Source organism: Urocitellus parryii, unplaced genomic scaffold (genome assembly GCF_045843805.1).
Source record: "Urocitellus parryii isolate mUroPar1 unplaced genomic scaffold, mUroPar1.hap1 Scaffold_49, whole genome shotgun sequence".
In the NCBI taxonomy this organism is placed as follows: domain Eukaryota; kingdom Metazoa; phylum Chordata; class Mammalia; order Rodentia; family Sciuridae; genus Urocitellus; species Urocitellus parryii.
In genome coordinates, this window is record NW_027554054.1 from 945,439 (window position 1) to 955,059 (window position 9,621).

Consider the following 9,621-nt stretch of genomic DNA (forward strand, 5'->3'; position numbering starts at 1 on the left):
GGGAAGATGGAAACATTTGGTAAACTCTATTTGATAATTTTTATAATATAGTTCTCTTTGAATTCACAGTTAATACCTGAAAGCTAAGAGAGGTCTAATAGGAAACTTGTTATAGAACAGCTAGTCTTTCATCAACTTTCATGTGTACTTTTCATTCTAAAAATAATCCATGTGCCTAAATTTAGAATGAAATTCAGAAACCAGCTTCACACAAAGTCATTTTACCTGATTGCCTCTAGCTAATATTTTTATTTTTGAGTCCTTATGGGGATTTCTCTGTGTGACAACTATATTTGTTGAGGCTGATATTCACTGTAGCTAAAGAGCTACCACAAGAGTTAAAGGCCAATATTAAAAAATGCATATAACAATTTTAAAAGCATGTATTGAATAACTGAAATTGTTTTCTAAAAAAAAGCTCTTTTAAATGCTTGATTTTGCCTTTTATTCTGATGTTTTGTCATGTGTTTCAAAGAATACATTCTCGCTTTCATAAACTTGATTTCTTTTTAGCAATTAACTTAATTTGTAATATCTACTGGAATCAGTAAGCTGTGAACTTTTGAAATTATACCAAGTAGAAGAGATCAATACAACCAAAATCTTTAGCAAAGTGAAATTTATTTAATATAACAATTTACTTTTGACTTTCTGGGAAATATTTCAAACATATTTGTTTCTTTTTCATATAAAATGTTGAGAGTATTTTGAATACCACAAGACTGTACTTCAGTTTTACATGTTCTGCTGTCATCTGATGGCATTGGGAGTGGGGACCAAATCTTTAACAAATGGGCCATGGGGGTGATTATACTGCCATTGTTTTTTTCAATCTGTCTTTATGTGTATGAATTATTTCTAGTATTCTTTTTTTTTTACTCTGACTACTGCTTTTATTGTGAATACTAAAGTCTTTTGCTCTGAGCCAAGAGTCTCATGTCATCGTTCAGCATCCACAAAATTGTACCAAGTTAATTTGCATGTGAAGTAAAACCTCAGACCCTTCACAGTTCTTGACAAACATGCAGGAAGATCCAGTATTCTTAAAATGGCATTTGTAGAGTCAAAGATAGAATATTCAAGCTTTGCTACTTAAGTGAGCATTTTCAGCACTAGGACTCAACTCTAGTATGACATAAAATTTTTCGAAAGAGCAGGGATATGTCCTTGGGCAGTCTCTCCTCATCAAGGAGTGAAAGATTAAAACATACATGACCTTCTTTCCTCCTTGTTCCTCTTCTTCAGGTGGACGTTGCCATAAGTCCTGTACTGGCCGATGCTGGGGACCAACAGAAAATCATTGTCAGACCTGTAAGTACTCAATAGTATTAAAAAAATGTTTGAGATGGTCAAATGAAAGATAATATGTAGTTGCTTCTTATATTTGTTTGAAATTTCTAGGTTAATGATTTCACAGCATCACTGTGTTGGTATTAGTTAGGACTTCAGAATTTGTATGTCAGTAGAAGTACACAATCCAAAATGTGAGCAAAATTATATTAATTCAACTTTAGGTAAAATAGATATTTCAGTATTTTTCCCAAGCAGTTATATTACCATTCATTGGTAGAAAAATAAAGGGCAAAAAGGATACTGTGTACCTGCTATATTCCAGGCACTATTCTAGGCACAGGGGTTATAAACTAAGTGAGGGATGCATGTAGATTCCCTATTGTTAACATAAATCTTGCTCTGAGAGTATGTTTCTTGAACTAATCATTAGGTAAGATAGATATGAAGCTAACCTCATTGCTCAGGCATTTAAAATCAAACCACACAGAGTATAGAGACAAATATCTAATATTTTCATCATGCTTAAAGTCATAAGCCATTTTAACCCCAGGAGCTTTCACCAATCTTAGGTATAAATGGTTTCTTTAAAAATGGAAACAATTGGGTGCAGTGGCATACCCCTGTAATCTCTGTGGCTGGGGAAGCTGAGGCAGGAAGATTGCAATTTGAAAGCCAGCCTCAGCAATTTAGCAAGCCCCTAAGCAACTTACAGAGACCCGGTCGGTCTCAAAATTAAAAAAAAAAGTAAAAAAGTAAAAGAACAGGCTGGGTATGTGGTTCAGTTGGTTAAGCGCCCCTGGGTTCAATCCCTGGTACTCAAAATAAATAAATAAAATAAAATAAATGGAAAACAAAATGCCCTGTACAAATGGTAAATACTTGTTTTTCCTGCTGCAATAACAATGACTAGAATACTATTTGAAAAGCACTATTGTGACAATAGTACATATTACTTTATGAGCATAGAAGACAGAAAATATTGTTGGAGATTTTTACATACAAATATTATATATTGTGGAAGGTTGTTAAAGTATTGAATGAAAGTTTAGAGATTTTTAATTTGTCTCAGTTCATGATGTTTGCTAGATTCTGTTTGAATAACAATAATAATAACAGCAACAACAAAAAGACAAAGAGAATTGCTTTATTTCAAGCACCAAAGGAAGAAGTAAAAGATGATATATGTTCAATGGAAAATGATTTCTTCAGTTTATTTTTAAAATTTGTGAGCATTCTCATATCAAAAATTCATAAAATATAATAGAATAAAGTAAGAAGTACCTTTTCACCTGTATCCCTCTTTGGTCCCTTAGCTACCCTAGATAGGCAACAATTAGTATTGGTAATTTTGGTATATTCTTCTCAAAGATAATTTACACATACTCAAGGAAATATGTATACATATCCCACTCCTTTTTACTCAGATATTAGCAGGCTTTGCATGTTGTACTATGTGTTATTTCTGTTTCTGTAATAAATACCAAAATAATAAACTTATAAATAGAGTGGATTTATTTTGCTCATAATTTTATAGTTCTTACTCCAGGAGTGATTGGCCCTGTTGGCTGTTACAAGACTTTATGTCATTGTTCTCTTCATGGTGGGGTCAAAGAGAAAATACCTGGGCCTGGCAGTGGCCTTTGAGGGCCACCCCCAATAACCTAAAGTTTCCCACTTGGCCCCACCTCTTATATGTTCTGCTATCATCTAATGGCACCAGGAGTGGGGACCAAATCTTTAACAAATGGGCCATGGGGAGTGGTTATACTGCCATTGTTTTTTCAACCTATCCTTATGTGTATGAATTATTTGCAGTATTCTTAGAAATGGCATTTGTAGGGTCAAAGATAGGTGTATTTGCAATTTGATAGAGATCACCACCACAGAGATCTTATTCTCTGTTGTGGTTGCTAACAATTACCTTTGCCAGGAGGATGTGCGTGATTGCCTGTCTCCCTATTCCCTGGACAAAGCAGTACATTATCCATCTTTTGGGTCTTTGTCACAGGATTAGATGAAAAATAGTATCTCAGTTTAGATTTAAATTAACTTATTTAATAGAAACAATATTTTATGGCAGGAGTGTTTTGACAAGAATGTTTTAAACAGGATTCTAAAGTAAGATTAGACTGCCGTGTGAATTTCATTCATTACAATGTTTGGAGATAATGTTTTAATAGCAGAGAAGTCAAAACCAAGGAGTGCACAATGCTGAGATGACACTGATGTGGCCAATTGTAAGAAGTCCAGATCTCTAAAATAATGAAGACTCATCACAGTGTTTTGTAATGAAGTGACAAGTAACCATGGGAATTACTGAAGTGTGTAAGGATCTCCAGTCTTTCATGAAAAAAAAAACCACTTCTGAGTTGTCAAAGCAGAGAATAAGCTGTTGCAGACTTACCTGCTTTATTTTGCAGAGGAATCAGAGCTCCTTCGCTGTGGGCAGCTAGTTTGGGTGAGACACAATGGCTGTTAAGGAACTTACTTCCAGGGGATGAGGGCACTTGGAAACACTGATGTGGATAAACATCTCTTTCTCCTCTTTGGGAGGAGGTGGGTTAAGAATCCCTGTATTGTTCCTCCAGTGCTAGGTCCAAAATCCCACTGCCTTCCTCCTACCACACTTTAGAATATCTCCTTTGCCAGAGGTTACCTCTTTCGCTCTTTTCAGAGTTTACAGTTGAATGCAGTGGGCAGGGAGAAAGAAGTCTATACCATCTCCTCTAGACCAGAAGTCGTACATAATAACACTATTAGAAGTAATACGTTCAATAAGACTATTAACAAATAAAAAATGTGAAAATAAATGAAATAATTAAATAATAAGTAATTTAAAATGATAAATATTTTAAAAGAATTTAAATAATCAAATAATTTCATTTTTGTCTCATTTTACATGTACTTTGTACAATGCAAATGGAGCAGTTATACTTTTGCCTCCTGGTACTCTGGCATTCACGAGGAACAGGTACACTTCTATCCATAGATGCCTTACCAAATGCTAGTTCTTCTAGACATATAGTAGAGTTTATTGCTTGCCATCAAGTGGAATGGGAAAAAGTCTTGTCTATGAAAAATTTCAGACCATAATTTCTATATCAAAGTATCAAACACAAAATCATTTAATTCATCTGAAATTTCTACATAGAAATTAAGTTCTGTATAACCTCACACTCAGTTAATGATCACTGTGCCTATTCCACAGTCTGTCAGACTTAAATTCAACATGCATATGTATCAAATATATACAAGTATGAATTTTAATGTAATATACATTAGCAATGATCTTTATAATTTATAAAAAACATTTCCATTTAAAACTTCATTCTAAGTGAATTTTCTGTGGGCTAAAGAGGACAGTTATCACTAACCTCATTTTACAATTGGAGAAATAAAAGCTGAGGATATGATTAAAGGGGTTGTTAAACATAACTCAAACTGAGGATTTCTAAGTGTTCTGCATCTGAAGATATTACCGTCTCCTATATCCCCTACTGAATTACACATTGCTTTCAGTAATCGAGGGCAATGGATATGAAATCAGCCAGATGATTCAAACTCCAGTTCTTCCCACTTTCTGTTATGGGCAAGCACCTTCATCTTTTTAAAAGTCAGCTACCACATCTATAAAATGGAGAGAATTACACATATCATCTCAGAAGGTGGCTTTCTTTAGAATGAAATTCAAAGCCCTAATACAGTTGAAATATTTAAGTATTTCCTGGCATGTATTAAGGACCCAATAAATAATAGCTGATGGCATAATAAACTAGAGGAGGTAAGTCAGGAAACTGAATCCATTTAAAATCTGAATGAATGGAGGTGAGAGAGAAGCTCCTGTGGGCCAGTTGTACCTTGTGAAGTCTCCTGACACCCAGCATCTGGGGAATGAAAAGCAAAAGCCCTGGAGTGAGGGGGAGGCTGCTTGCCCTTGACATTGGCTCCCAGTCTCTCTCCCTGGCTGAGCTTCCTGAAAGATGAATTACTTATACATATTTAAAGAGCACAGCATACTGAGGCAAAATGTATTTTGGAACTACTAAAAGACAAACTTATTGAAAGACCTGAATTTTAGAATTATTTTTATTTTTTATTTTTTTGAAAATTTAACCTCCTCAGAGATTCTACAGTGATATGAGACACCCATTTATCCCATAGAAGAGTAACATACATGATCAATACTTTAAATTTAAAGTTGTCTAGGCTTCCTTTAGATTCACAATGACTGTTTTGTTAATTGAAGTATCCTACTTACCTCGAGGCCCACTTGAGATAAACTTCTATCTGAACCTTGACTCAATTTAAAAAACAAACAAAAAACAGCAACAGTAAGTATGTTGTGCAAGTTTTCAAGAATATTCTGCTTTTTGTTGATTGATCCTATACATGTGCATTTTAGGATCTGAAAGCCATAGTCTCACCTTATTTACAAATTATTTCTTTGTCAATCATTGGAATAAATTTCCTTTAGTGAGCTTCTCTGGAGGTATTCATCTTCATGTTTTTCCAAATATTTCCTGATTTTTATGGATGATGCTTTTTTTGAGACTTTCAATATATTAGGCAAAGAAGAAAAGAGTATTTAAAAGTTCATCACTTTGGAAAAGGAAACTAAAGTAAGGAAAACAAAATTATTTCACTCATCCAAACTTACCACTGCTGAACTCTTCTCACTCTTCTCTCTCTTTGCACGTGTGCTAGGAATTGTCCTCTGTGTCACTAAAGTTGAGAAGTCAGGGGTAATGACATATGGCTCAGGTTCTGGGGCAAAGTTCATGGCAATGAATGAGTGGTTAGGATGCAACCAAACAATGGTACAGAGCCAGAGCGTTAAAGCCATCTCCAAATAGAGACATGGGAGCAAAGATTCTGTTTACCACAGTGAGCTTGAGGAGAGGTCTGCAGGAGGCAGAAGTTTTAAGTAGCAGAAATGAAGAAAATGTTTTTGTTCTTAATAGTGAAATAGAAGGGTGGTATAAATTGACAGCTTACACTGGCTCACTATGCAAACTTTTCAGTCAGAAATTTTAGTAGAATTTTGTGAAATTTTAGCATAATTTAGTAACACTGTACAACTTATTTTGTGTACAGGTTGAGTGTCACAGTTAGTTTGACTGCATGTTCTATACTTTAAGTGTGTCATTGTGCCTTGATAGAATTCAATAATGATCAGACTGTAAACTGGATCCATCAGCTATTTCTAAACTATTTATTTCTAAAAACTTAAGATTTTTTTAATTTAAATAAATTAGTTTTCAAAATCTTTGGCAACCTAAAGAACTTTTTAAATATTAAAGTTATTAAATGATGCCTGTAGAATCTTACCGAATGTACTACTCTTACTATTTTAATCGTGAGTCTAATGTTCTGAAGCAACTTGATTTCATTCTCTTTAATTCCTTTTTGATGTTTGAGCATCCTGACCCTATAAATTTGACAAGAACATTTCTCACATAGCCGCAAAGGGTCAAAATACAACTTAGTCTGCGATAGTGAGAGCTGTATTACATGTAAAGCAGTGACTCTAACTTGAAAGTACTTTTAAGCTCAGTTAAATCATGGCCGCATTGCTCCACAGCACAGCTTAAGTAAATTGATTCAGTGGATTAATGTAGTCATGTCAGGGGAGACAAACTTATCTGCTATGTGAAGTCTGAAGCTTATAGAAGTATTATTTAGCAGGCTTACTGGTAAGAATGACAACTCTCTCTATTCATAGGAACAGGAGTCCTGAAGTCTGAGCTCCATAGGTGTAGGTGTGAAAGAAACTAAGCTTTAAGAAATAAATAATAATGATTAAAGGAACAAAGTTATCTATGTTGCTGCAAGATATATGAAGCACACTTATCTCATTTAAAATAGATGCTTCTTGTCCCTTTTTATCTTTAAGCACAGTATCAGGCCAGCTCTCTCTAGTCCACAATAACAGGAAGGGTGCTGGTTTCATTTCACACGTTCCTTTGTCCTCCCAGGCCCAGTATCATCTCCGTTAGTCACTGCATTTTGAGTGAGGAGAAGGGACAAAAGAATACATGAAAATATGACCTTCTTTTCTCAACCTTTTCCTACTTTTTATATAAAAGTTGTCATAGTTATTATCTTCCGTGGCATATTTTTTAACTAGAATCTTCTAGGCTGATAACCACTCAATATTCTACTCAGTCTGCCAAGTTGCTTTAAGAATGATATTTCGTAACTCCAAACTGAAAAATGTAGGAGCATTTGGTGACAGGTTACAAAAGTTATTTGTCTCCTAAACTAAAATATTATATTACAAAAATTAACAAAGACATGTATGTTTCAACTACTGGACCAATGGATAGATTGTTACTTCTGCCCAGTTAATTGTCACTGAATTGATTAAGGCTAATGCATTATTTTAACCAAAGGAAAACTTCTTGTGACAGAATATACTCCTAATTACTTACAATATACTTTGTAGGCAGATCATTCCAAAATCTTATTTTTTTAAATTAAAAATAGAACAGAAACAAATACCGACATTGTATTTATTCTATTGTAGATCATTGTAAATGGGGGCATCACTATATTAGCAAAATAAAACCTTGTTTCAGACAATGCTTTATATTACACATCGTTTCTATAAAGACATAGAATATGCTAGGGCAACTTAGAAATTATTTTACAGTTTTCCTCTATAACATTATGCACGAACATGAAGAAAATTACTTTCAACAGTGACAATATATTAAAAGTTTTTTCTTTTAATAACACAGGAGGGAAAAGCTTAAATCCTTAACCTGGTTTATGAATTCTATTCATTCTTAGGAATGTCTTGAGAGATACATGTAAGTAATTTCATACATTTGTCCTATATCTGGAACTGCTTTGAAATCACAAGAAATGATTATATATTTTTGTTCCTCAAAATTTCATTAAAAAAGTAGCAGCTCAATTTTATTGTTTTTTCCATGATAATTAAAAGTTTCCTGTAGATTCTGAAATCAGAATGACAAATTATGAAGATAATACACTAATTATACTTGCATATATGCATCCACACATCATTTGTCTGCAGTGTAACTGTGTTTGCAGTCTTTGTGGAACAAATGCTGTTTAAAAAGAAGGTGCCGATGTGGTAAATATCCCATTAGAGCAGAGAAAAGCAAGGGGGAGCTAATGGGGGAAAGAGAAAGAGCTGAGCCAGCACCCCTGATCAATCAGCAGAGCAGCCTGCCTTTGTAAGAAGCCAGCTTCTTTAATTAAAACTCTTGTATTTTACTAATAACTTTGCATGTCCACAAGCCTTCTTATTGATTTCAGTTATTTTCTATTTTCTCCTTTTTTTGAATTTATAATTTCTGAAGATATTGTAAAATTAAGGGAAACATTACAATGGACTAATTACTTGTACACATTTAACATTTCTAACCATCACTGAATAATTTACTTGAAGAAAATGAGAAAAAAAATCTCCACTGATATGCTGTTCATTCTCACTCAAATTGATCAGCTTTGTTGTAAACTGATGACTTTCCTCAAAGATAGAAGAGAATGGTTTCCATTTTAATGACAGGAGATACTTTTATCATAACTATTCTAGATATTACAGGTTAGTGTTATTTCTGAGACATTGCTTAATGCCCTGCTAAGGGCCCATAGGGTATAAAGGAACTGCATAAATCTGTAACTGTTTTCTGGGAATAATGTGGGTGGGGTGCAAAAGAAAGATAAGGAATGTTTGCAAAGGTGAAAGAAAATATTGAACTGGGAACATCAGGGCACTAGAGATGCAATGGTGCCTCTAAACTAACTCAATTTTAAGAACTTCAGTTTTCCCAAATTCCCTTATCCACATAGTGAAAGCATTGAGAAAAGTTGATTTCTGTGCCTGCTTCCTTGCACAGCGTGTGTGTGTACATTCATGTTGATTAGCTGTTTGTACAGGGTATACATGCTATTCTCTCATACTCCCCGAGTGGGCAAGGGAATGGGTTCCCCTCCTGAGGGATGGGCTGGCTGAGAAATAAAAGCTGAGAAAATAGTACTGTGAAATAACTACTGGAAACACAAAAAAATATGTTTTCAGATTGGGGGTAGTCATGGGCCAACTGAACAGACAGGTGCAGCTACTAACAAAGAAATGATCCTGTGCTTGGTTTATTTATATCAGCACAGATCATCGGCACATGATGGTGTAGTTAAATATTTTTAAATGTTAACTTCTTCATCTGTGACGCTGGGATAATAAACTTCTCTGCTAAATGCACAGGTTATTTCATAACAGTTTTTTTCCCATTTAAAAAAAATGTCCATGATATCAAGAGTACAGAATTAAATATAACAATGTTTCTCCATCAGTGA

General features: G+C 34.3%; 1 long non-coding RNA gene across 1 annotated transcript; it reads right to left on the minus strand.

Moving 5' to 3' along the window:
* Positions 1-4,842: 4,842 nt before the first annotated feature.
* LOC144252668 (uncharacterized) lies at positions 4,843-5,985 on the minus strand. The gene is made up of 4 exons (XR_013343034.1): positions 5,951-5,985; positions 5,718-5,844; positions 5,552-5,586; positions 4,843-4,920 (listed from the first exon to the last, which is right to left on the minus strand). It is a non-coding gene; the product is annotated as an uncharacterized LOC144252668 (long non-coding RNA).
* Positions 5,986-9,621: the final 3,636 nt, after the last annotated feature.